At 40.1% G+C, this 27,795-nt stretch overlaps 1 long non-coding RNA gene across 1 annotated transcript; it reads left to right on the forward strand.

Moving 5' to 3' along the window:
* Positions 1 to 19,947: 19,947 nt before the first annotated feature.
* Positions 19,948 to 22,174, forward strand: LOC139360107 (uncharacterized). The gene is made up of 3 exons (XR_011617227.1): positions 19,948 to 20,062; positions 21,682 to 21,891; positions 21,984 to 22,174. It is a non-coding gene; the product is annotated as an uncharacterized lncRNA (long non-coding RNA).
* Positions 22,175 to 27,795: the final 5,621 nt, after the last annotated feature.

The following is a 27,795-nucleotide window of genomic DNA, read 5'->3' on the forward strand; positions in this document are numbered from 1 at the left end:
GATTACAGGCACCCACTACCATGCCCAGCTAATTTTCTCTATCTTTAGTAGAGATGGGGTTTCTCCACTTTGGCCAGGCTGGTCTCGAACTCTTGACCTCAGGTGATCCACCCGCCTTGGCTTCCCAAAATGGTGGGATTACAGGCGTGAGCCACTGCGCCCGGCCTGTTTTAACTGATATCTTAGGGCTCAATCCACTGCAAGCATTTAAAAAGTCAGTGTTCTATTAATTTACATACGTAAAATTTCATTAAAGTAGGATTTCATCAATTTGTAATTTGGAATAATTGAGCTGAAATCTTGCATTATTGTAGTACATATTTTTTCTTTTTAAAAAGAGTATAAATAAGATTAGAGGAAGATTTTTAAAACACTCGAAATATGCTTCTGTGTTTAAATGCTCTAGAAGCATCAATTTATTTAGGAAAATACTCAATATAAATCATGTATTAAAGTATTGATCTCTACTGGCTAATACCTCTTAGTATAAACTTGAAAGTAATGCAACTATTCCTTTGAACATGCTCTAATAAAAAGCCTTTTTTTCCTTCTAAAATAAGTCTACTTAGTATCACTTTACATGTATCTACGTACATATTTTAAAGAATAATTTTTAAAAAGGTAAAACCATGACAAATTTAAAATGAACACATGCTAATGATTTTATTTAACTCACTAACTAATAAGGGAACTAGAACAGTGTTACAACTGGTTCCAAGAAGAATTCAAAGACCAGATGTATTTATAGGTTATTAAGAATGCCAAAATGAATTTGTTTAGGTAGATGCAAAACTGACTTCTTTCACAGTGGGAGAGGCAAGACAATAGAACCTCGCCTGGACAGATTTTGCCTTTTTATGGACAGGAATTATTTGCATTATTACCAGACTTCTACAAGTTAACTTACATCTCTTCAAAGTTGTCAAATAGCTTAGTCAAGGAGAATAAAAGGCAGAGAAAAACAGAACGGATGAAACAGTTAGGAATACTACCAAATTTAAAACCTTTTCGAGCTTTTCCTTACTCACACCCCCCCCACACATATTGAGCCATATCACAGGGAAGTTATAGTGATGCTATGTTAGACATAGCATCCCTATCTGTTGATATTAAACCAACCACTTCTATGTTCATAACTCAAGTAGATTTCAGCAATTCAGTTCACCTCACTTTCTACTCCCAAATCCTAACAATGTGGTGAATGTTATGTCCGAGAACACCAGCTTTGTTTTCAAGATGAGTAAGATGATGACATAGAGGATGGAAAGGCCAGTCAACCTTCTCAGGTGCATGTGTTCTGTGGAGGGCTCAACTTCAGCACTAATTTGGCACACTTCTTCATTTTTTTGAGTTTCAGATAAATAATATAGGAAAGGAGTCACCAATGATGTCGTTGGTAGGTAAGAGATAATGAAGCTAATTGGGCAAGAAAACCCCATCTAGATCATGCAATGCCTAAATGACAGCTGTCTTTTCAAGGGAATCATGTTGGGACATTGAACAATTAGTGGCCTTAAGAGCTTGAGTACATTTTTTGATTATCCTCAAAGATATGACAAGGTTGAACTTTACCTGAGTCCTGTGCTTTCAGAAAAAGTGTGGGTAAGAAATTCCCCAGTCGGCCGGGCACAGTGGCTGATACCTGTAATCCCAGCACTTTGGGAGGCTGAGTTGGGAGGATCCCTTGAGCCCAGGAGCTCAAGACCAGCCTGGGCAACATAGCAAGACCCCATCTTAAAGCAAGCAAGCAAACAAACAAACAAATAAACAAAAAGAGAGAAAGACATCTCCCAATGGTTTTGAGTTCCAGGGAATGACTAACAACAAAGGATGACCATGCCCTGTAGATTCTGAGATAAGACCCTTTTTTATCCTTTTTCTTGACCCATAAAATACTCTCAGATGACTCCACTGTCTACCTGCCTCTGTAAAACCCTTTTCTTTGGGATGCTGTTCCTTTTCTTCAAGATATTCCTTATAATAAACATTCTCCCTATTGCAATAGCCTGAATAAAATCATCTTCCTAATTGTCTGATGCATTTTGCTGAAATTGGAATTATATTTTTGGTCATATGAGCATAAATTTGGTTTCTGGAAATAATAAAAATCATACAGAGGCAGATATGGTAAAGAGGTGAGTGGGCAGGGTATACTGCCATTTTGGGTAAAATCCCTGGTTTTAAAGTATAGATGATGATTTTCTTGTATGGCATATAACCAAACTGGGAAAAGCAAAAAAAATTGAAAGCACAATCCAAGCAGTGGCAATTATATTGAATAAGTTATAGCCCCCTGGGCAAACATATTGAGAGGGCACCACTAATTTTTTTTCTGAAACCATGAATTATTAAGTATAATTTCTGGTGTATTAAAGGAACCAGTGCTATTTACCTCTATGTTCCTCAGTCCTTATTTGTAAAACCAAGGGGTTGGGCTAGATGATTGTGAATATTCTTTAGCTTTTTAATCCTGTGAGCTCTTTGGTTATTACCGGGTTCAGCTTTATCAGTACAATTGCATTACTTGGCTTCAGAGTTTCCAGGTAGCTAAGCAGTGAATAAATTGAAGGGTTGATCTCTGCATCTCCTCATCATTCACCTCCAATCTGAAATCTTGAATGAAAACTATTTTTATCATGTAATGTAGTTGCCAGAGCCTTTAAAAAGAGAATAAGTTTATATGCATTTAGAAAAGTCAATTCCACCAGGCATGGTGACTCATACCTGTAATCCCAGTACTTTGCACTGATGAGGTGAGAGGATTGCCTGAGCCCAGGAGTTCAAGACTAGCCTGGGCAACATAGTGAGACACTGTCTCTACAAAACTTACAAAAATTAGCCAGGCGTGATGGCTTGTGCCTGTAGTCCCAGCTGCTCTGGAGGCTGAGGAAGGAGGAGCACTTGAGCCCAGGAGGTTGAAGCTGCAGGGAGCTGTGATTATACCACTGCACTCCAGCCTGGGAAACAGAGCAAGAATCTGTCTCAAAAAAATAAAAATAAAAACCGAATTCCCGCAATGAGGATCATTAAATACTAGAGTAGAGGTGGGCTGAGGGGAGAAATAGTTAAGCATGACCTAGGCTGTAGAATATGAATATTGAAGTCTATTTTATTGCACTTTGTATATGCCAGGCACTGTTCTAAATGGTTTAAACCGTGAATGCATTTATTCCCTATGCTCTCTGCAGTAGGGCTGTTGTTACCACGACCATTTTGCTGTTGGAAAAACCAAGACACAGGAAGTGAGAATATCTTGCCCAAGGTCCCAAAGTTGTAAGGGAGAAAGCCAGAGTGTGGGGCCACATTGCCTGGTACAGTATACTGACAACCCTGTCATTTTATAAATGTAAAAAGAATCTCCCATCCAACTATGCAAACTCAACATCCACAAACGGACCAAACAGCAAGTCTCCTAGTGTAGAGGCATTTAGAGGAATGAAATGCCTGATCCAAGGTTATAAAATGACTTGCCCTTGAAACCAAGGAAGCCATGGGCTCTTCGTTTTCAACTCCCAACTTCTCACTCATTGCTAGTTTATTCCTGCAGTTGACACTGTGGAGAAAAATGAGTCTCTTTTAAGAGTTTCTTTCCTAGAGCTTGTCATGCTGCAGAATTCTTTAATGTTTCAAGCTCATGATAATATGTGGTCTTGGCTAGAACTCCTGTGGCTTGACACCGGCCTATACTAGAGATTATGGCAGCTTTTGTTTTCTTAAAAACCTGGCCGCTCTTGGAATTTAGGCTTGAGAGAACAGAAGTGAGACTGGTTTGGCTCCAACAAAGCAGTGAAGTGTAACTAATAGTGTGTTATTAGCACGGGGTGAAATTTTCAGCTTTCAGTATCTTGATGAAACATAGACAATGAAAATTGCTCAGTGACTTTTTCTAACCTTTCTAACCTGTATTTTACTCCCCAAGACCAAGAACCACTTTGCATTCTCAGACAACAAGCTAGAGAGCTTGAAAGTGTGCCACTCATGGTGAAGGACAGTTTCCCCTAAACTCAACAGCTACATTTGGCAAATTTAAGTCTCAAGAAGCCTTAAAATTTTCCAGGTACTGAAATGTTCTTCTTAATGACAGATTAAAGGAGTTGTCAAGGCTCTGATGGGGTGAGACTCTGTCGTTAAGAAGTTCTGAAAAAGCTAAGAAACTGCGCTGGTCAAGTCCCCAAGTGTGATAAGAAAACATTTTCTGCATCCCCGTGGATATTTAATTAATCTAATTGTTTTGAGATGTTCTATTTTAAAATACAGTAGGAATAAAACAATACAATGTATTAAAATCACAGTGGTCTTGGTCAAGGCCCATTAACATTGCAAGTATAGAAATCTATACACATATCTTTATTTGGGGTTTGTCTAGTTTTTCTCTCCTTTAGGCATTTCGGAAGACTTGGAACATGGTGTATGACTTTAAAATGCACTTTCTAGTTGTCAGGAATTAAGTGATCAGGGACAATGTGTTTTTTCATTATACGAGATGAAAAAGAATGCAGTTTGTTGCTACCTTATATTTTTCTTCTTTGGTAGAAAAAGAAAGCTGTAGGAAGAATCAAGACCAGTTCACGGCCTAATAATGAGATCAGGTTAAAGATACCCTCTTCGGTGGATTCCTCAGAGCTTTCCTTCCCCCAATTCCCAAGTCCCACTGTGGTGCTGGGTCCAGGCAGAGGTCCATCCTGGAATTCCCCAAGTTCCTGATTTGTCAACTGGCTCTTTCCTGATTGCAGGACATTTTGGTTTGAGAGGAAAATACATAATGAAGGTCAGGGAGAGAACACTCAGGCCTTGTATTAGTTTGTTTTCATGCTGCTAATAAAGACATACCTGAGACTGGGTAATTTATAGAGGAGAGAAGTGTAATTGACTCACAGTTTAGCATGGCTGGGGAGGCCTCAGGAAACTTACAATCGTGGTGTAAAGGGAAGCAAACACATCCTTCTTCACATGATGGCAGAAAGAAGAAGTGCCAAGCAAAAGGGAAAAAGCCCCTTATAAAACAACCAGATCTCGCGAGAACTCACTCACTATCACGAGAATAGCATGGAGGTAACTGCCCCCATGATTCAATTACCTCCCACTGGGTCTTTCCTGTGACACATGTGGATAATGGGAACTACAGTTCAAGATGTGATTTCAGTGGCGAAACAGCCAAACCATATCAGGCCTTTAGTAGAAGGTGGCAGGGGGAAAGAGTGAGTCAACTGCAAAACTGTGTGTAATGAAGCATCTGAAAACAGAAACCATAGTTCCAGTCTAGCCCTGACTCCAGACTTTGAGCAAAACATTTAAATCCATTTTGTCACTTGGAAAAATAAGGGAGTCATACTTGTGAGTAGTTCTCAAACTTTAGTTTTAGCTTCAAGATTCATTCTTTAAAGAAAAACTTCTACATAAGAATAGTAAGATACAGAGTCAAAGTGGTGTTGCTGTGTTTGAATGGGACAAGTCTTATCTCCACTCACCTCCTGGGGCTCTCCTTCATTTTATGCTCCATCCTCAACCCCATTAGCCCCAGAAGGGTTCTAAGGAACGTGATTGGAGACCAAGATGGGATGTATGTTAAGGACTCTGAATGATTCTCCCTTCTGTGGGATGCAAATATAAAGAGAAGGTTTTTCCTTCCACGTACTGAGATCTAATATGAGAGAGAAAAAGGTAACGAATATTAAACGGTTAAGGAACACTAAAGTTCTACAACGCAGTTCTACTAAAGAGAATGATGTTAGCCTTGTCTTTTCTCTAGTGAGATTTATTAGTATTTATTCCCTTAGAATAGCGAGTCTTAACCTTTTTGGTACCATTTGAGAAACTGATGAAAAATGCACATTGAACCACAACATTTTGAAAGTGATTTCAAGGATTTTCAGATGCCCAAAGCCCAACCATGGATCATGGACTAAAAGCACTGCCTTAAAGACCTCTCATGGACTTAGCTTCTGATCTCAAATTCTCCCAAGGGTCTTAGTGGTTAGTACCAGATCAATGCCAGAGGCATTTGCATTTTCAGGCAGGAATCGTGAAGGTGAAATAACCCAAAGGAATGACTCTAATCCTAGAAATTTTGGGACTCACTGGTAAGTTAATAAGTGGGTCTTATTAACATTCTTAGGAAAAATATATAGTAGTATTGCTTGCAAGAAACAAGCATTGTTATTTTTATTGGCTTCTGAACATTTTCAAGATTATTTATTTTTAGTTTTTAGAGACAGGGTCTTGCTCTGTTGCCCAGGCTGGAATGCGGTGACATGATCCTAGCTCACTGCAGCCTCAAATTCCTGGGCTTAAGTGATCCTCCCACCTAGCCTCCTGAGTAGCTGGGACTACAGGTGTGTACCACCATGCTTGACTAATTAAAAGATTTTTTTTTTGGGTAGAGATGGGTTCTTTCTATGTTGCTCAGACTTCAAGATCATTTCAAATCACCTGTTTTTTAAAAATATGGTACACTTATTGCAGAACTTGTCTGTATTCCTCCTGCCTATTTGGGACAGATTATCTCCAAACATGGTAGCCAATAGTTTCTCTGTTCTATGAACATGTATGCTGCTCTTCCCTTCAAGAAGTGGAGTCTATTTCCTCTCCCCTCTTGTTACCAGCGGAGGGTGTCCAGTTTCTTGGCGTCTTGAACAAAGAATTGGACAAAACGCACAAACAATGCAAAGAAAGAATGAAACAACAAAAACAGAGATTTATTGAAAATGAAAGCATACTCCACAGGGTGGGAGTGGGCCAAGCAAACAACTCACTGCTGGTTACAGAATTTTCCGGGGTTTAAATACCCTCTAGAGGTTTCCCATTGGTTACTTGGTGTACATCCTATGTGAATGAAGTAGTGGCCCATGATCAGTCTGATTGGTTGCAGAAAGTGGTCAATCAGAGCCTGAAGTGAAGTTATAAAGTTACATCCTATGCAAACGTCTGATTGCTTGCAGAAAGTGACCAGTCAGAGGCTGAAGTGAAGTTACAAAGTTATACTCCTATGCAAATGAAGACTTGTCCTGCAAGCAGCCTGACTGGTTGCAGGAGGGAACCAATCAGAGATACTTTCGATTTTTCATCTCCCAGGCAAAAAAAGAGGGGAGGTGCAAAGGGAGTAGCCTCTGGTCCTTTTGTCATGTGGGCAGGGAGAGGTGGGGTTTTCCTTTTGATTTAGTTCTAGGAAGTCAGCATGAATTGGCCTTAGGTTCCCTGCCTCCAGATCCTAGTCTTCTGCCTCACTCTAATCTAATCTGGCCTCGACTTGCTTTGATCAACAGACTGCAGCAAAAGTGACACCTGGCCAGTTATGATCCTGTCAATTTTTACCTTGACTCCAGCCTCTCTCTCTCACTTCAGTTGCCAGATAGAGAAACTGTGCTCAATTATGAAATTATGAGAGGTCACAGGAAAAGAGGTCCTGGAAGATGAGGAGTCATCTTGGACTCTCCAACTTCAGCTCAGCTCCCAGTCGAATGCCACCACATGAGGTCACATGGGTAACCTCAGCCTATGCATCGTGGATCAGAAGAACTGCTCAGCTGAACACAGCCAATCCACAAAGTTTTGAGAGTAATGAATTGTTATTTTAAGCCATTAGATTTATTAAACAACAATACATTTCTTTTTTTTTTTTTTTTTTTTTTTTGAGAGGGAGTCTCACGCTGTTGCCCAGGCTGGAGTGCAGTGGCGCGATCTCGGCTCACTGCAAGCTCCGCCTCCCGGGTTCCCGCCATTCTCCTGCCTCAGCCTCCTGAGTAGCTGGGACTACAGGCGCCCGCCACCGCGCCCGGCTAATTTTTTGTATTTTTAGTAGAGACGGGGTTTCACTGTGGTCTCGATCTCCTGACCTTGTGATCCGCCCGCCTCGGCCTCCCAAAGTGCTGGGATTACAGGCTTGAGCCACCGCGCCCGGCCTACAACAATACATTTGTAAAACATTAACCTTCAGGCATTTATAGGCAAACAAATTTCTTAGATTTCCCACATGCAACTGTAAATCCTGACATCACTTTTTTTTTTTTTTGGCAGAGTCTCTCTTTGTTGCTTTGTTGCCCAGACTGAAGTGCAGTGGTATGATCCTGTTTGACTGCCGCCTTGACGTCCTGGGCACAAATGAGTCATCCTCCCACTTCTGCTTCCTAAGTGCAGGGAATAAAGGGGTGCACCACCATGCCTGGCTAATTTTTAAATTTTTTGTAGAGACAGTGTCTCACTATGTTGCCCAGGCTGGTCTTGAACTCCTGGACTAAAGCGGTCCTCCTGCATCAGCCTCCAAAAGGGCTAGGACTACAGGCATGAGCCACTATGCCTGGCCAACATCATTTCTTATTGTTTAGATATTTTATCTGTACCTCTCTTGTTTAGTAGTTTATTGCTCCTACGCTGGGTTCTCAGAACCACACAGAAAACATATTTCACAGTTGACTAGTGAGGGCTGCCTGTGGTCTAAGCACTCAGGGACTGATTTTCTTTTTAGGAGAGCCCAGGGCTGGAAAGATTTTGTCATTGATTTTCAACTTTACGATGCATCTTGTAAGTCATGAATGCCTCGCTCTTCTTTGACCTCGGGTGAATAGTGCAAGTTACTTTTCCAGGGAAAGTGACTCAGGGTGAAAAAGACAAATTGTTTAGTTGCAGAGGTGGTCTAGTTTTCTAATTTTAATATTTTCAATGATTTATCGGTTATTTTGTTTCCTAAAAGAATCCTGTTTGGAGTGTTTTGTCATGAAGGCTATAAAATGGATTTGAATGAAAAACAGAAAATAAATACATAAAATCAGTGATGTAGTGGGCATTGCAGTGCCAAAGAGATTGTACTAGATTATTATTTTTCCTTTCCTTTGGCCTGGTTCTGTCCACTGAAGACTAGACCAAAGGCCTGAAGCTCATGGTGAGGGGAGTAATCACACAGGAGTGGCTTTTTTCTAGTGGAAATGGTGTGACTGATTTGACTGTAGCTCCTACATGACACACCCCACCTCCCCACGTTCTATAGGTTTTTCATACCCCAGAATACGTGGAATGTGTTTTGCGGCAGAGAGAAGAAACTCTGAGCAGTTGCAGTACAAGATGATCATCACTGATGGATTTTATTTGAAAATAAGTATGCTGCAACTGCTGGGGTGTGTGTGTGTGTGTGTGTGTGTGTGTGTGTGTGTGTATGTGTGTGTATGTGTGTGTATTGTGTATTTCTTTTTTTTTTTTTTTTTTTTTTTTTGAGACGGAGTCTCACGCTGTTGCCCAGGCTGGAGTGCAGTGGCGCGATCTCGGCTCACTGCAAGCTCCGCCTCCTGGGTTCACGCCATTCTCCTGCCTCAGCCTCCTGAGTAGCTGGGACTACAGGCGCCCGCCACCGCGCCCGGCTAATTTTTTGTATTTTTAGTAGAGACGGGGTTTCACTGTGGTCTCGACCTCCTGACCTTGTGATCCGCCCACCTCGGCCTCCCAAAGTGCTGGGATTACAGGCTTGAGCCACCGCGCCCGGCCTGTATTGTGTATTTCTAACCAAAATGTGTGGTATAATGCTTATGTTAGAAGCTTAAAACCATGACGTTTTACATAAGAGAGGTCTAAGCAAAACAAAAAGAAGTAGAGGGATGCATAGAAAGGAGAAGGGAGACAGACGTAAGGCAGGAGGCTGTTGGATGTGTGCCCTCATCCACCCTTTCTGGGCCAAAGTCCCAGAGTAAAAAGTGTTCTAGAGAATTGAGGGGAATGTCATGTGTCATTCAAAACAACACAAAACAAAAAACAGTCCTGCTAATGAAATTTTGTAGCGTTTATTTAAGAAACAAATAATGTCCTCTCTCTCTAAGCCTGTGTATGGCTGAGATCTGGATTATGTAACTATGGAGTAAGGAGATACAAATGCAAGGAAGAGAAAACATGGCAGAGCAGGGGCAATTGAGCAGGATAGGAGGCAGGACTTGTGCATAGAAGATGAGGGATGAGAACAAGTCGGTGGAGAACTTTGGGGTGAGCGAGAAGCTGAGGAAAAGAACATAGGAGAAGGAAGGAAAGGGGCAGATCAGGAAGAGCCAGAGTTGGGGAAAAGGCGAGGAATGGCAAATTGGTTATGGGCGTGGATACCTGCATGAGGATTTTAAGAACCAAAGGACTTGCAGGAATGTGGTTCATCATATGTCTTTCGGGTCTCTCAATGTGAAATGTGCATGTCTGACAAACAGAAAGGCAATGAGGTGAAGGGCATGGGTTTTATATCTATGCGGATCATATACCAGCTCTAAATTATATTCCATACCTTGATTTTGGTTAGCCATGCAATAATTTATGTCTCTGTACCCAAGGGACATTGGATGAGAGAGTGAAAAACCCCTAGAAAAGCCACATTTATGACCAGAGAATGGCACTTTAATAATTGCATCTTCGCACAGCCCAGTTGCATATCACTGCTTTAATGATATCTATATCATCTTTTCATTATATGTCCTTGGTAGAGCACCCATAATTTCCTTTTTCTGATCTAGAGCTTTTGAGTAGGTTGATGAAGACATGGCGAGATGCAGCTACTTTCTTCATTGAATGTAAATAGTTTATATGTAATATATATGTATGTACACACACACACAACCCCACCCCCCACCACACACACTCCATAATCTATTTTGACGTGAATGCTTAAAAAAACCTGTTTGGATCACCATGGTCTTCAAATTTATGTTTTCAAAATGTCCATATTTTCCTTTGTGTCTGTTTTAGCTTGGGCTGCCATAACAAAATACCACAGACTGGTGGCTTAAACAACAGAAATTTGTTTTCTCACAGTTGTATAACTAAAAGTACCAGATCAAAGTCCAGCAGGGTTGGTTTTCGGTGAGGGTTCTCACCCTGGCAACAAGGTCATCATTCTATTGGATTAAAGCTACCCCTTGATAACCTCATTTAACTTGAATTACGTCCTAAAGACCTATCTCTGGACACAGTCTCATCGAGAGTTAGGGCTTCAACATATCAATTTTGGAGGGACACAACTCAGTCCATAACAGCATCTTGGCATAGATTTAAAAAATCTAAATTTTAACAGAAGTTACATTTGAATTAAACTTAATTTTGAGATACTTATAGATTCATATGCAATTGTAAGAAGTAATACAGAAATATTTGATATACTTTTTAACTAGTCTCCCCCAGTGGTAACATCTTGCAAAACTATGGTATACTATCACAGCCAGGATATTGACATTGATACAGTCAAGATTCAGGACATATCCATCACCAGGAGGATTCCTCCTGTTCCTTTTTACAGCCACACCCAATTCCCTTCCGTGGTGTGGATGTACTATGGTTTGTTTAACTATAGTTTGCACCTCCCATTGACCAGACATCTGGTTGTTTCCAGGATTTAGTTATTATTAATAAAGCTGTTATAAACATTTGTGTACAGATTTTTATGTGAACATAAGCCTTAATTTCCCTGGGATAAATGCCTAGGAGCATAATTGCTGCTTTGTATACATATTACATAATTAGTTTTCAAAGAAACCGCCAGACTGCTTTCCAAAGTTTTAAACTGTTTCCATTTTACATCCCACTGGCCATGTAAGAGAGGTCCAGTTTCTTCATATCTTCGCCAGCATTTGGTGTTGCCACATTTTTTATTTTAGACATTCTGAGAGGTGTGTAGCGCTATGGCACTGCAGATTTAATTTGCATTTCTCTAATGGCTAATGACGTTAAACATCTTTTCATGCGCTTCTCTGTGCATATATATATTTTAAACATTTGGTTGTATCTGGGAAGAAAAACATTTAATTGCTCTTTAATGTTTATTTCATGTACTTACTTCCCATGTTTCTAGCCTTCATCTGTGGAAGTTGGTGCTAGCTGCAGAGTGGCAGCTAAGCAGAGATTTCCAACACAGTGGACAAGGAAAAGAAGTAGAGATGTTATTTTGAGCTGGATGTCATTCCTTGTTAAAATAAAAAAAAAAAATTCTGTTTTATGTAAACGTCAGTGTAACACAGTATAACAATAATAAAGATTATTGTTTTATATCCCCTCATAGGTCTAGCTCTTTTACCTCACATAATGTTAGGAGTTTTTGTAGCTATCTTAAAGACGTTGTTATCTTTGGCAGAAGCATGGTGGCTTGGCTCAGAAAGCAAGCAGTAACAATGATATCAGTTCCTTTTTATATATTTTTTCTTCTCCTGGAACACCATGTTACCTAGAATACATGAGAATCTGGCAGAGGTCTCCATTTTCTTCCCCTGTATTCCTTTCACACCATCTGTTTGGGTGTGCTAGAATCCACTGGAATGTCTTTACAAGGTGTCAAAACTCCGGGAACTCCACTCTGTTTGGCAGCAGAGAAAGAAAGGATAAAGTGATCGTATGGAAGAGAGAATCTGGGGGAGTGTCTGTCACAATCACAAAAGAGACAATTTACAGCGTGGTGGAGTCCAAGGTTAGTGTGACTTCTCTCGCGCTCGATTTCTGATGGAGGTGTCCGGAGTGGATGCCATGCAGGCTCCCTCCTTCTTCAATGAAGGGGGCATCATGTGATGCTGGAAACCCTTTATGTGCCCATCTAGAACACTCTCAGACAGCCAAAAAAATGCAGGGTGAGGATTCGATGGCGTGAGCAACCCTCAAGTTTAGCACACATCCATTTATGTGATGGGTTAGAAATTCAGTTGGTTAAGTCATTTCAAAGGCAGGATTTGAATTTTGATTTTTAAAAATAAAGAAAAACAAAACAAGACGAAACCAGTGTCTCTACCCCCCAAAACTTGTTTATAAACTGTATCATGTGAAAATCCAACTTGGAAAGAATTCTAGTTTGACTTTAAATTGTTTGTTCACAAGCTTATGAAATAACATGGTTCTTGGATTCATTAACTCTTATTTATAAACTTAAGGTTGTTTTGGAACAGGAAGCATAACATTTACTAAAAAGAACATTGAAATGTATTTGTCTTTTTAATTAAAAAAATACTAAGAAATGAAGTCTGCAAAACACAAAATCTTAATATTGCAGTAGGATTTTCCCTCATTAAAAATATATATCAAACCATTGTCTGATTGAAACTAAACACAGTTAAACATATATAGATATAAATTATATAATTTACATTTATTATACTTAATCCAGGTACACATGCAAACACATTTGTATATATAAATTATGTATGAAATACTCATAGCTAAAATTTGTGTGGCTATATTTGAAACTGTGACATCAGAGATAGGCTTAAAACACGTTTAATTACATTACCAGCGTGTATAATCAGAGTTAGAACTACTGATAGATTTTGCTGACAAGAATTATGGAAAGTAGCAGCTAATTCAGGATTGTTCTATTACAGATATTACAGGGGAAGCAAGTCTGGAAAGTGGATTTAGACTCTCATGCTATGCACTTTTTTGTGGGAATTTTATCATTAAAAAGGCATATTTCTTAAGCATTTAGGCAAGTAAATTTTGGAATAAAATAGTAGTCATTATTTTTGATAACTTTCTGTGACTTTCACCTTATATTCATTTAGCTGAAATTCATTGTAGATTGCATAAAAATATAAAAAGTATATAACGTGAAAAACACACTGTATAAATATATAACACACCCAGTTTTTTGTCTCTTAAGGGAAGTTTATAAAAATATGGCATTCGATTGATTTGGAAACACGATAAAAAGTGTTTATAACAGAGTAATAAAAAGAACTCTTTCCCCTTAAAATGCTACAGGGCTCTGTGGCCAACGCTTTGCAGACCCTAAAAGATGCATGTTCACATTTCCTCTGAGCAATGCATTTAAAAGATGGGAGGATACTTTTTAAAAATATAGATGCTTTTAAAGTGTCTATAAATAAAAAGTTTATTTTATTTACAGTTTGAAAATATTTTCTGATAAAATGGCTGAATTTTAGCAATCACAGCAAAAAGGGATCTTTGACCAGAAGTCTTTGACTCCCCTGAACCAAATAGCCTTGTTGAGATGAGTTTACTTTCTGTTGCATGATCCCACTAAAAAAAGAATGGTGTTTGAAACAACCATTTAGTGAAGTGACATCAAAGGCAGCTTTGAAAAGTGTTTCAAGCAATGTTGGTATTCTGCTTTACAGACAGTTAAGAAGACACTGCTTCACTCCTACCCATTTGTATCTTCTAGATTCTTCCCATAATAGGCTATTCACACATCCTTTCTATGTTCAGGGTTTCTGGATGCTTACAGACATAAGCCACAATGTGAGAAATCCTGTGGCTGTTTCCCATAAGAGAGTCTCTGACAAATGTCACTGTGGTTCGATGTCTAGCAAGATCCTGCATCAGAAAATTTGGGATTGAGATTAGTGTATTTTGAGGTTATGAGGCATTTATCCTGACTCAGGGAAATTTCCCTGACTGTCTGTGGAACTTCTCTGCTCCTGGCAGATCAGCGAGCCAGCCAGACTTTATAAAAAAGCATTGGATTTGGGTAGCTTGATACCCCCAACCTGCATTTCTAGAGTTTAGACTGGGTTCAGGTTTGGCTTGACAAGCTTCAGTTTGGACCATAATCTGGCTGTGGGTTACTCTCGAGGTAAGCCCCCCAAGAACAAATGAAAAGCAGTACCCCAAACCTGGGATGGGATTCGAGTGCAGAATCGATGGTGGAGTGAAATGTGACTGTTCCAAAAGTTGTGGGGAAATATGAGCGCCCAATGAGTAAGTCAAGTCTCTTAGCAATATGTGAGAGACTGCAATATTTTCCCCTCTCAAAAACCTTTGGGGTCTATTTGTAAATGATTACACAAAGGTGGATAATATCATCAAATAAATTGACATATTGTACACAGAAAGATCAGGTGGACAGAATGAGGGAGAACAGATGGCCAGACATTGCTTCCAAGTGCAACTCCAAAGACTGGTGGTCCAAGAGGGGCCCCAGGAAAGATTCTGAGGCTGCCACAGGCTGGACACCATTCATTCATTCATTCATTCATTCATTCATTCTGCCAGCCTTTATGGAACTTTCACTCTGTGCCAAATCCTTGTGTAGGCTCTAGGGATTCAGTAATCAAAAATAACAAGAACAATAAAAGCAAACAAAAGTTCCTGCCCTATTGAAGCTTTCATTGCTACAAACCAAATACATTATTATTAAAATAGTTAATAATCAGAAAAGCTATTCAAAATAACAAAGCATTTCATTCGAATATTTATATGTGATAGCAATACTGCTTAATCTATAAAGAGAAAAAGATTTAAAAATAAATATTGGCTTTCTGCTTTCAAAAAGGAATTGACTTAGAATAGATAGGGTTTGTATGTAAGAAATTCTTCCTAAAAAAAACAAAAATAGAAAAAGCTATTTCCAATAACTAGCACCAAACTCTTAAGTAGGGTATAATCTCCATTTTTTAAACATGGAAATTAAAATTCTTTTGAATGTTAACTAGGAATTTCTGAGATTCTCATGAACTGGTCAAAATTAAATGTAGTCATTATATATTTAAATAAATAGGGTGTTAATTACTTGAACAAATACTTTAAGCGAAAAATAGAGCAAAGGAAATGAGAAGCAAGTTTATAAATAGTGTAGAGATATGATTTGAACTTCATGCTTTTTTTAACCTCATAATATTTCTATTATTTTAAAATAAAGGAATAAAATAATGGGTTGAAGCATACAAACTAAACCCCCAATTGTAGATAAAATAGAGAGTTAAAAGAGAGCATTTAACTCCATAGGAAAACGTGTGTTTTATTCAACTTGACTCTAACAAAGGAGCAGATTTTTGCTTACTTTGACTCCATTTTCTCCATTGACCTCATCCACTTCTCAGTGAGTCTCATTACTGTGCAGTTCTGTATTAAATAGTACAAAGGATGCACTCAATGAGTTTATGGTTTGTATCACCGGAGAATTGCTGAAAATGCCAGGTTGCTCTTCATGTGTGGAATACAGATCGTCTTTCCCTTTTCTTGATGAATTATAGGTCGTTGCATAAAATATTACACGGGTAGGTGAAGAAATGAATGAAGCGTGACTATGGACAGAGACTTGCTCTTGCACATGTTCCACTCAGGATCCCATCCATCCAAACTTAATTCATTCAACAGCAATTGTGCTACTCCCAGTGATAAGTAAGATGGAGTCCTGCCACCAAAGTAAGGGAGGCTTTGCTGAGAAACTATCATTTAAGCCATTTGGAGATCATGAGCAGGAGTTTTGCGGAGGGAAGAGTGGCCTTGCAGATAGAGGGTGTAGATATCAGAGACCAAGAGGCAGGATTGAATCTGAGGGGGAATAACAGCACTTGTGGCGCTTTTTGTTTATTTGCGTGGATCCAGATTTCCATCTGGTATATATCTGGTATCATTTTTCTTCTGCCTAAAGAACTTTAACATTCATGTAAGGCAGGGATGCTTGTGATAAATTCTCTCAGTTTTGGTTAGTCTGAAAAAGTCTTCATTTCACCTTCATTTTTGAAATATATTTTTGGGGTATTGACAGGTTTTTTTTTTTTTTCTTTCAGTATAGTATTTTAAATATGTTGCTAGATTGCCTTCTGGCTGGCATGGATTTTGGCGGGAATCTGCTGTAACTCTTATTTTTATTCCGGTGTATGTAATGTGTCTTTTTAATTTGGCTTCTTTTAAGATTTTCTTTTTTACCCCTGGATTTCTGCAATTTATTTTGATGAGATTTTGGTGTGGTTTTCTTTGTGTGCACTCTCCTTGGGGTTTGTTGAGCTTCTTGGATTTGTGAGTTTATTGTTTTCATCAAATTTGGAAAAATTTGTGCCATTATTTCTTTAAATATTTTTTATTCTTCACCCTCCTTTTTTTCTGGAACTCCAGTTACGTTGGACTGTTTGAAATTTTCCCATAGGTCAATGATACGCTGTTCAATTTTTTCAGTCTTGTTTTTCCCTCTGTGCTTCATTTTGGATACTTTCTCTTGTTATGTCTCCAGTTTACTGATAATTTCTTCAGTAATTTTCCAATTACTAGTGTATGATTTAAAATTTTCAGATATGTAGCTTTCATCTCAAGAAGTTCCTTTGATTCTTTTTACATCTTCTGTTTCTCTCCTCATCCTATTCATATTTTCTTCTACCTTCCTAAACATTTGGAGCATAGTTACAATACCTGTTTTAATATGTTTGTCCATTAATTACATAATCTTTGTCATTTCTTGCTCTGTTTCTAGTGACTGACTTTTCTCCTGGATATGGTCATATTTTCCTGGTTCCTTGCATCTCTGGTAATTTTTGATTAGGTGATGGACATTGTGAATTTTACTTTGCTGGCTCCTGGGTTTTGTTGTATTTTTAAAAAATGTGTTGGATTTGTTGTCACACCTAGTTAACCCATTTATGCGTGAGGTTGCAATTCTTTGAATTTTTGCAATCAGACCTTGGTGATCACCTTGAGCAGTAGAATATAAATAATTCCCTCGTGCTTAGCATTCCAATAATGGAACACTGGGCCTAAAGGGAATACTTAAAATCCATCTGATCCTTTCAAGGACTGGTTAGATTTGAATTTGCCTTTAGTTTAGGGTTAATTTAGCTTCCTTACTAACGCAAAATCTTTCTGAAAACTCTGCCTTATGTTCTGTGTATTCCACAGTCTGGTTGATGGAAGTACAAATGATACCTAGCCCCATGTGAGCTTCAGGAGTTCTTCAACCTCCTGTTTTCCAGCGTTTCTTTCACTGACCTTCTATAGTTTCCCCTCATGGATGCACAGCCAAGGGACAGCTTTTCAGATTTCTGGAGCATGCTGTCACTGTCTGTGAGGCTCTCTCTTCTGCAGTACTCCATCCTGTACATTCTACAGACCTTGGCCTCCCTCAGCTCCAATCTTTGTCTCCACTTTGTAGTGAGAATGCTGAGCTTCATTTGGGTTCCCCCTCTCTGTACTACCGCATGGACACTGTCTCCCAGCAATGAGCTGGGGCAGTTGTAGGCCTCACTTCGTTTTCCCCCATACACTGCTTGTTGCTGAGTGTCTGAAAATAATTGTTTCATAGATTTATTTTTTCTGGTTTTCTAAGGCAGGAGAAGAAATCCTGTCTCAGATACTCCACGTGGTTGAGAACTTTTTTTATTACGACAATTTCAAACATATATCTAAGTATATAGAATGATATAATGGATCCCTTGTACCCACCACCCAGAATCCACAATTATTAGCTCATACTCAAACTTCTTTAATCTGTATACCCTTCTGCTTCTTATAGGGGAAGTTATTTGGATTTATTTGAACAAATCCCATATATTTAATATTCTCATTTATAAATATTTTTGTATGCATTTCTAAAAGGTAAGAGCTCTTTTAAAAAGCGTAACCACACAAGAATTATCATACCTCCGAAAATAAATAACAATTTCTCAATACCATCAATTACAGACAATGTAAAATTCCATGTTCTCCCAGAGGGGTAGGATGTGCTTGAGTGATATATCCTGAATGTATGATATCACAGGGAATGGTCGTATCTGAGCTTGAATCTCTGCCTCTACTTACAGACTTCTTTCTTTTCAAATTTGCTCTTTACTAGCAAGTAATACCCAGTAGTTCCTATTATTTCCCTTTGACAACTGCCAGTATCCATTTTTTCCCTCTGGCCCTTCCCAACCATATTCAAGGCCCCTTTCCTCCTCTTGTTTAGTCTGAACCCTAAGTTCATATGCACGTCTGGCAGATTAGTATCTTTAAAGATAAAGGGAGCATCCTACAGTGTCTTCCAGCTCTGACATGGTATGGTATAAACAAAAAGTTACATGTTTCAGGAACACAATGCAATGCTTACCCTGTCTCGTGATTCTTACTGAGTAAAGAGGATACAGCATTGTCTCTGAGAGGCTGTGCTATAATTTCTTTGACTCACCTGTAATCATAGCATTTAACTTATTCTGGACTTTCAAAATTCTCAAAAGAAGTCATAACACATTTATATTTATCAAAACAGTCATGAGTTTAAAAGTATGAACGGCACTGATTAATATCAAGCAGGATTCCCCTCTTCTAACATAATTAGCAATATTGACCATAGAGCTGATTTCAGGGGAACAGGAAGGGTTTCTGTTCTTCCCTGCTCACTCTCTACTTCCCAAATTTCTCACCTATTCTTGGATGCTTGCAATTTTCTGCATTGGGAAAAAAACCCACAGAGTTTTTTTAAGTGTTTTAAAAAAAAAATCAGCATTATTGATATTTACTTCATATGCCATGCAATTTACCCACTTTAAATGTGCAATCCAGTAGTTTTCGGTATATTTGCAGATGTGTGTGACCATTACCACAATATTTTTTTTAGAATACTTTCACCATCTAAAGAGAAATCTCATTCTCATTAAGAGTCACCCCTTTTCCCTTAGGCCCTCCCCGCCCTGGGCAAACACCAATCTACTTTCTGTCTCTGTAGATTTTCCTATCCTGGACATTTCATATAAATGGAATAATACAACATGTGACCTTTGATTGGAAGAGAAGTGATTTGAAGTGATTTAAGTTCTGAAGGAGGAAAAAGACTACTTTCTATCTCTTTAAACAGATTTTTGATAGGGAGAGGAACAGACTCTTTTAGTACGAGGTGGGTGATGAGAACAGCCAAAGCAGAGTGAGCAAAGAGGGGTGGGCCTCACTTCACAGTTTTGGCTGGGCCAGGCCCTGGCTGTCGGCCCTAAATGTCAAAGCTTCAAGTTGATAATTCAGATGTTGGTATAAAGAGAGAAGGACTTACTCAAGCGGTCCCATGTATAGCCGCTTGTAAGCCCTGGTTACTCTCTGTCACATTCATAAATACTGTAAATGAGACTTATAATTAGACCTCACTTAACTGACAGTTCACCTTGATTTCTCACGGAGCTGCTTACGGGACCGAAGTGCCTCCTTCCTCTACCGTGGCTTGTAATGCAAAGCACTAGAACCACGTTGCACAGGCTAGTTGCCCGAAAAGGCCAGGTAACGGGGCACCAGGCTGTCATTTTTATCATGAGGAAATAGGTCTTTTGGTGTAATTTTCTTCCAGTAATTAGTCTCTCTGTGATTTTTAGACTTTGTGTCATGTTGTGATTGCAACATGTTCGACAGCATTCCTGCTGAGGAAATATCTTCTATGGTGGGTAAGCAAATACCATCCTTCGTTAGAAACATCACAAAAATTTCATCTGAAACTTCTGAACAGCCAGGGGGAGGAAAACTCCTAATGACAACAAAAAGCCCACTTACGCTGAAATCCACATAAGGGTGTCTTACAGGGCAGTTTGAGAACCAGCCTTGCTAGTCTTTCCTCCGGCACATTGGCTAGATGTCTGCTCTTATATGAGTGATGACATCTTCTGAGACAATTGCTATTTGCCAAATGGTGTTATTTAACTAAGAAAGGTAAGTGGATGGCCCCAGTGATGTGCACCAAATTGAAACAGTTTCCTAAGCCGGGAGTTTTGTAAGTCAGGTTTTTACTTTACTAATTTATATTTCTCTTTATTTTTCAGTATAGGTACATGCCTGTTGGTAAGTGATCTTAGTAGAATTGAAGTAGTGGAAAAAAAAAATAACTTCTTTCTGTTTGGTGGATGAAATGAGATGTTCATGTAATAATGCCCTCCTTTTAGAACAGAGCTGACATTTGAAAGAAAAACTTATTCTGAAATTCACAGGACAAAAAAGCCATAACATCTTTTGCTGTAAATGGAGTTAGTTGGAGTAATATTTGGCCATAATTGACGTGTGGAATGACTGGAATTTTCAGACGCTACTGCTGGGAATATAAAATAGTGTGGCTGCTTTGGACTACATTTGGCAATATCTAATAATGACAAATATCTGCCTACCCTATGATCCAGCAATTTCACTCCTGGATATACATACCAGAGAAATAAGTGCATGCATAACAACACATAACATGGATAAGAATGTTCTTAGTAGCTTTACTCACAATGACGAATGACTGGAAGCAATCCAGATGTCCATTGACAGGAGAATGGATGAAGAAATGATGGTATTCATACAACAAAATACTACACAGCAATAAAAAGAACAAACTCTTGACACACACAAAAATACAGATGAATTGATATTATTTTGAGTGAAAAAGGCTGGAAACAAATGAGTTCATACTGCATGGTTCAATTTAAATGATCATGAGTAGGCAAAAGTAATCAATGACGATAAAAGTCAGAAGGGTGGTTACTTGGCAGAGAGGAGAGCAGTATTGCCTGGGAAAGGACATGTGGGGACTTCCTGAGGAGCTAAAATTATTCTGTGTCTTAATTTGAATGGTGGCTGCATAGATGTATTCATATAAAAAATTATCAGTTGGTATTCTTTAGATCAATATACTTTACTGTAAATATGCATACATAGCCTTAGTTTTAAAAAGTAGATATCACAAAGAATTGGGCTGTAAGAGATCTGAGGGTTGGGCACATTGGTGAGATTGCTATATTTGGCTTTGCTCTTTTGCGCACTTAATCCAGCCACAATAGGTTATTGCTGACTCTCTTCCTCTTTTGGGGTTGCATGGAGCTCATTTTACAAATAGAAGAAATATGCAATGTCTAACTAATCCAATCCACCACCCAAATACTGTATTCGGAGTTGTATTGGATCTTCATGACATTTGAAGATAGAGCAGCTTTACAGAAAAAATAGATTTGCTCTGTAGGTTGCTTTAAAAGACCATCTTAAGTTTGACACTACTCACTGCCTCTCTCTTTTCTTTCACTGCATTTCAAGGCACAATATTGGAGGGTGTGTTCCATGCATCTGTTAGACTTCTGGGCCAGGTACTTCAGGACGAAGCTGTACATTTGGATAAATATCAGAGGGAGAGATGGCCAGAAGAGCACAGTGAGAGAGGACAGGAGCGCCAAGAACAGCAGCTTGGTAGCAGCCAAATACATGTAAGGGAGTGGATGGCACTAAGAGGAACCGAGAAGACCAAAGGTGGGAGAAACCTGTCTTTCCTTGCAGGCATCTTGGTTCCTGGTGCACATTTCTCAAGTTTCTGCTCCTCTTTCTGTGTTTTCTCTCTTCAGAAACTTCATCTGTTTTGATGATGTCAGTTTTCTGCTGACATCTTCCACGTCTACACCTTCCGTCCTGCCTTCGCCTTCAAACTGCAGCTCGAAACCTCATTCCCTCACTCAGTCGGCACATTGCAGGTGCTACAAAACATGTATGGAAGGTCCTTGAAAGTGTGGCGTTAGATAGGGTCAAGGAGGTAAGATGTTTGTGGGGGAAAAAAGAGCATACTAATGGACAGCTAAAGACTGAAGATGCAAGAAGAGAAGATCCTAAAAGAACTCAGAGGCTTCACTTTGGGAAGAGGGAAGAAAGAAGGAATGATAGATATGAAGATATTTGGAATTAGAGATGTGCCTGCCTGTTTGCAATCACTTTGCAGTGAGTCTGCTTCAAACAATGCTAGCACTTATTTAACTGTTGCTATTTGCCTAGCAGTATGCTAAGTGCTTATGCATATTATCTCATTTAATCCTCAAAACAACCTTCCAAGGAAGATGCTATTATGAGCCTAACTTTTTCGATGGGGGAGCTGTAGCCTAGAATGCTAGAGTAATTTACGTAAGGTCTCACAGCAATGGCATGCTGGATCTAGGGCATGAATCCAGTTTGCCTGATTGCAGAGTTCATACTCAAAACTGCTAGGCTGCAGTGCCTCCTTCTGGACACAGACACACCTGGTAGTAGAGGCCCTTGCTACTGCCTGAGGCTCCCTTTCGCCCCACTGTCTGCTTAGACTGTACCTGTCTCCATGATCTCAGGTGGCTTTATGTCCTGCTCAGTTTTGCGTCCGGGAAGACCATTGCTGGGCTAGGACCACACGCAGTCAAGTAGGTTGAGATGGGAGAATGCCCCTGTCTGATCTATCCTGACTACATATGAAGAAACAGGATAAAAGACGGGAAAAGCAAACTGAGACTGGAGCCAGAATGACCTTGAATTTAAGAATGAGGAGTTGAGATGCAGCTTAATTGGCAGTGCAAAGCTACGGAAGGCTTTTGATGAGAGCTGAGCTTCAGGGAGATGAACCTGACATCTTTATGTGGAATGGATTGGAACAAGCAGCGGGTGCAGGTGAGAGGCCAGTTAAGAGCTTTTTACAACAGTCAGGTGAGGCAATGGGCCTGGTAGGATGACTGTAGGGAAGGCAGAATAAAAAGGAAGGGAGCTACTAGAGAAATAGCTTTCCCCAGTGGCCCAGGTAGGGAATGTGTTTATCCAGCTTCCAAGAGGGCTAGTAGAAAAAAAATATCTTGTTCATTTAGCACTAAATCAAATCTAGATTCCCAAGGTGAACTTCCAAAGGCCCTTTGTAAACTGATGCCAACCTTCTCAATTCATCTTTTCTTCTCATTCCTTCCTAACTTTCATTCTCCAACACAGGTGGGCTGGTCTTATTCTTCCACAAACAAGCTATGATCCGTAATGCAACCCAGATTCTGTCCCTAACTCTTAGGGTGGTCTCTGTTTTCTCCATCCAAAGCAAGTTTTAAAGCCCATTTCTTACACAGAGATTGTGCTGATTATCCCTACTATTATTTATTCCTCTGTCTTCTGAAGTCCCCAAGCCTGTCAAGGCGATTCCACATGGTTTAGCTGATCTTTTGTCTTCTAGAGCTCTGAAGAATGGTTGGTGACCACCATGTCCGCAAGGCCTAGTCTGGCCTCGACACATGGCAAGTGTTCAGACCCATCCACTGTTTGGAGTTTGCACACAGAGGAACTAGCTTCCACACAGAGCTTTGACGTGCTGACGTTAGTTCTGTCTTCAAGCTTAGTTTTCAATGAAATGCTCCTTTGTGAAAAAGAGGTGTTATGAAAAGCCAGGAGAGGTGACAGGAGGTGAGGTGGTGAGGAGAGGGTAGGTTTGAAAAGAGAATGGCTGTGAGTGTGGATGCTTTGTCAGACTCTGCCTTTTCTTGCCCCTGCAAACTCTAGACCCCACCTGTCCTAGATGATGAAATGTCTTCTTCATTGGCTTTGGGGGAAGAGTGAACCCAAGGTCTGTCCTGGAAGAGAAATAACAGTGAAGACTCAGGACCAAAGCAGAGAAACAGAATTTGCATGAATATCCTTGACCAAGACACTGATGGTGATGAAGGAAACTTGCCATCTTTATAGGAAATGAGTGTCCATTTTAATGTTCCATGACTGGCACACGCCCAGGCTGCATTAGGATCTCACTCAGGTATGTCTTCCACAGCACCTGTTCCCCCATAAGGCACCTGATAGGTGCCAGCTTAGTGCTTCTTGATTGATAACACATGTTGCTATATATTTAGCAAGAACTTACAGAGTGCTCACTACACGTGTTTAAAAATGTCAGCTTTTAAAATCCTTGCAACAACCCTAGTGGATACTATTACTAAGATTGTCCCTAGCTTAATATGGGACAATGGGGGCACAGAGGACTTTAGTAAATTGCCAAAGTCACACTACCAGTGGGTAGAGCAGCAGGATTTAAACCCAGGCATTCTGGCTTCACAGTCCCTGCTCTTAACTGCCACTCTCTGCCATTTTAACCATTACTTGTACTATGTATGTTGGAAGTGATTGAGGATGGAGTAATGCTAAGGTCCCTAGGTCCCTGGATAAGGGAGGCGAAGGTGGGATATAGATGGGTAGAGGCAAGGAAAAAGATGGAGAAGAGATGGCAATAAGAGGACAGTCAAAGGCCAAGACATCTGCCCTTGTTTCACAATCTACCCAGGGCTTGGCTGGGTGTTAGTCCTTTCCCACTTTTAATGGAGGAGTCCTCAAAACCAACCCCAGATATTTAAAAGTAGCAATTAGATGTTGGTGTCCTTGGTAGTTAATCATCCGCACTCACTGACAGGAAGGAACAGATGCTGCGCGAAGATCACGCTGTCATGGACGTTGCGCAACAATTTGGGCTTGATGGATGTCACTCCCTCACCGCTCCTCCAGGCAGACAACCTGGGGCATGGCAGGGACGGAAGGTCTCTTATCAGTTGCCTCTTCAATCTAGACGTCTTGAACATTCCAGGAGTTTCGCTGCCTAGGAGGGAACCCTTTCTTGGTGATGCTATGTGTGGGATACTTTCTGGAGTGCATTTTTCACCAAAATGAACCCCACAGTTCTGAAAGCACAGAAACGTGACCTATCTATGATGATGATGGAACTTCTATGTCATAGACTAGCATTTTCTGTTTTTCTTTGAGATGAAGAGCTGTTTGATGGAAACACTTTCCAATTGCCTCTCTTCTCTCTAAGATGGCTCAGAGAGAATCATTTTGTGTGGCCAAGGATAAATACCCCAAAATAGACTTCCTGACAGGTATAGAGCCTGGAGGCTTTCACAGAGCTGCTCTGAAATTCAGGGGTTTACAGTTGAAAAAGAAAATGACTTCCTTTTTAATTTAATTTGAAGGCATCTAAGGCTCTCTGTGTCTCCGTTCTCCACCTAATTAGGTTAGAAAAGCATTTCCCAACTCCTCCCATTGGAGCTCTGACTCTTTAGGTTAAAACATCACAACTTTAGGAGTCCCCTCCTCTACCATGAGGGTCAGCAGGGGGTCTGTGTGTGTGTGTGTGTGTGTGTGTGTGTGTGTGTGCGCGCGCGCGCAGTATATAATACATAAGGTATTGCTACATTGCTATTACTTAATAGTTCTAAAAAGAAACCATGAAAATAGAGTTCATCAAATCATACTAAAAACCTTCTTGTATTATATACATAACTGACTTGCGATGATGTAACAAGGGTTATTTTAGGACTCAGGGTATCTGGAAGGATGTGGGAGTTGAGAACAACCACTGGGAAAGGAAGGAGAATCGATCTGCATGAAAGAGCTTACTTGAGAAGCAAGACTGTTTTTGCCTTGGCATTCCCCACTGTGACTTGGAATATAGAGAAGGAGGCAGACCTGAGGGGAAAATGAGAGAATGAAAATGCTCATCATGCCTAATCTCCACTTCCCTTGGAAGATTTTATGTTTGTTAATGCTGTATAAAATCTCAGTTTCGGTGTGAGTAGGGGTATCTGTGTAGGAATGATAACTTACCTTGTTTATTAAGGGTGTGATTAACTACCTTGGTTGTCTGCCTGGTGGAAATGTTTTAAAGGAACATAAATGACTTGTGTTTTAGTTAAGGCTTCAAAGAAACTGCTACACATTTCTCGTGAGACTCCCTGCACTAAGTTGGAGCTTGGTTACTCATCAGTTCCCTGGGCGTCCGTCTCTTTCAGGATGTGCTCGCTTCCCATCTCTACACCTCTGTTTCCAGGTGAATCCCACCTGTAGAGCCAGGCAACCCCCTCCCCATGGCAAGGGCCAGCATGCTTACTCAGGAGGAGTTTCCATTTGTCATTGTGGTGGCTTGGCTCACTTGTCTGCTCTGGGGTTAATTAATATGTCTTCACACTACATTTTGGGAACTGTGTTTCCAGTTTTGGTGGTTGGATCTCTATCTTGTCCTCCATGGTTATATGCCTGACCTGACAACATTTCTAGGTCCCTTTGACTTATCTAGGTCTTCTTTGTCTTTTCTATTTTTCCTCTTCAACATTCCACCCATCCCCCTGACTCTATCCCACCTCTTTGGGGTGGGATTTCTGGGATTTTTCCCCATGCTGGGTGCTAGAGCCCTGTTACTACTTACAAGCGTTCCTAATGTCTACAGAGTAAGGTCTAGCTCTTGATTCCTCACTGCTAAGCTTGCCTGTCTACTAGCTACCTTCTCTTGCTGGACTTGTTATATACAACTTGCTGGTCTTTAACACCATTCCTCAACTATGCCTCTAACTCACTAAATCAGACCTTCTGGTATTGGGTATGGGATTTGCACTTCCTACTGGCACTTACGTTTGAGACCCACAGTAAGGGGGCATCAGAATCACCTGGAGACTTTTTAAAACATAGAAGTCTGGGACCCACTCCCAGAAGTTCTGATTCAGTAGATCTAGGGCAAGGCCTATTAAGTTCCATTCTAATAAGTTTCCAAGTGATGCTTATGCTGCTGGCTTAGGGACCACACTTTGAGACTCACTGCATGAGACAAATGCTTGTCTTTGTACTCTCTGCCTAATGGGAGTTTCTCCCAATAGCTAGAGCTGAACATTTATAGCCCTGCCTCACCCTAGGAGGTAAGACCAGGTGCGGGCTCACTCTGCTTCTACTCTGGACCTTTTGTGCATATTGTGTAATGAGATATGTCAGGCTTCAAATGTCCCAGTTTTACTAGTGATGGCAGCATGAGCTTCAGTATAAAAACAGGGGAGACCATATATTTCAGGAAATGAAGGATTAACCAGGGTGGCTACAGGAACATTAAAAAAAAAATTTTAAAGCCAGTCATTTTGGTTCAGATGTCCCTGGCTTTTATTTCACCCAGGTAGAGGAAGAAGCAAAGAGACTGCCTTGTTTTGAGAACATGGGGCTCAACCTCAAAGCCAAGATGCTGGAGGAGGACATGGAAATCAGATCTTTCTGTTGCCTAGGGGCAGAGCCTTGTGTGTGAATAGGTATGTTCCTGGGTTTCTGTTCAACATGTTGTTGGTTTCCGGCTTCCCTGGCATGACACGTTTTAGTCCAGTTTGGGTCCCAGTCCAGGTGATAGCTTGTATGAGAGCTTATGTATTCACCTCCTGTCCTGGCTGATGCAGTGAAATTGTTTGAATTAAGCATGCTTGATACTTGTTCTAGCTAAAGAAAACTGCTTTACAACATGGTGCAGAGGAATTTTAAAAAATTATTTTAAATTGCGATAAAATACACGTAACACAAAATTTACCATTTTAACCATCATTTTAAAATGCTATGATTCAGCGATGTTATGGTTTGAATTTTTGGCTTGAACATTAT

This window comes from Macaca nemestrina, chromosome 19 (genome assembly GCF_043159975.1).
Source record: "Macaca nemestrina isolate mMacNem1 chromosome 19, mMacNem.hap1, whole genome shotgun sequence".
NCBI classification, from domain to species: Eukaryota; Metazoa; Chordata; class Mammalia; order Primates; family Cercopithecidae; genus Macaca; species Macaca nemestrina.